This window comes from Ictidomys tridecemlineatus, chromosome 1 (genome assembly GCF_052094955.1).
Source record: "Ictidomys tridecemlineatus isolate mIctTri1 chromosome 1, mIctTri1.hap1, whole genome shotgun sequence".
NCBI lineage: Eukaryota > Metazoa > Chordata > Mammalia > Rodentia > Sciuridae > Ictidomys > Ictidomys tridecemlineatus.
The window spans coordinates 82559478-82560544 of NC_135477.1; the positions used below are offsets into that span (position 1 = coordinate 82559478).

The 1067-nt window shown below is 44.0% G+C and overlaps 1 non-coding gene across 1 annotated transcript; it reads left to right on the top strand.

Moving 5' to 3' along the window:
- Positions 1 to 223: 223 nt before the first annotated feature.
- Trnaa-cgc (transfer RNA alanine (anticodon CGC)) lies at positions 224 to 301 on the top strand. Its single transcript has one exon. It is a non-coding gene; the product is annotated as a tRNA-Ala (tRNA).
- Positions 302 to 1067: the final 766 nt, after the last annotated feature.

Sequence of the window (1067 nt, forward strand, 5' to 3'; positions counted from 1 at the left end):
GGCCCCCACTTGACATAAACTCCGTGAAGTCAGGGATTAGATTCATTGCCATTCACTGAGCTTGTGGACACTGCTCATCACCTGGGAGACATTCGGTGAAGGTTTATGGAGTAACTTGTGATGTTGACAAAAACTTTCTTTATACAGAAACATTAGGAATGTAACTATTTTTCCTACTCTTTTCTGCAAATGGATATCCAGAAGTTAAAAACAAAGGCATTGAGGTTGGGACTATAGCTCAGTTGGGAGAGTGTTTGCCTCGCATGCACAAGGTCCTGGGTTCAATCCCCAGCACCATCCAAAAACATAAAACAAAACCAAAGGCATAAATACTTTCTCACAATTGCCTGAAGTGTTAGAAAACAGCTGCCTTGTTAATTCTACCAAAGCATCTCTTCTACAGGATCTGCTTGGGTGGGGCCTAGTGTGCTGGTGCAACTGAGGAGTGGCTGGGCTTCACTCAGGTCATTGAAACAACACAGCTAGTCACTTGTGCCAAATGTCTTCTCATCCCCCTGACTTATTTCCATCCCCACCCATCAACCTCCCTGCCCTCTACATCTCACCGCCTACATCCAACTGTGCATAGAAGTCTGATCAGCTGTGCCCGACTTCTCTCTTCCTTCCCCCAGCAGTTTTTGTGCATACACTCTCAGTTCCTTCTCTAGACCTGTCTTAAGTCATTTAAGATTTAAATCCTTTACACCTCTGTGGCACATATCTGCTTCCCCTCCATGCCTGTCTGCCCCCTCCTCAACCAGTCCCTCTTCCAGACTGTGAAGCATTTGAAAGCAAGAGTTACATCTTCATATCCCTAGCCCTTATCCATAGTACCTGGCACATTGTAGATGCTCAAAAATGTTTGTTGAATGATGAATGAACTTCCCATTGTTGACTGGTTGGCATTTTAAAAATTTTTCCTACAGGCTCAGCTTATTATTGGCATAGGTTTGCTCAGGTTATGCCCTCCAACCAGTGTGACCTATCCTTTAACTTCACACACACACACACACACACACACACACACACACACACACACACATTTACACATAATAAGCAAAATATTT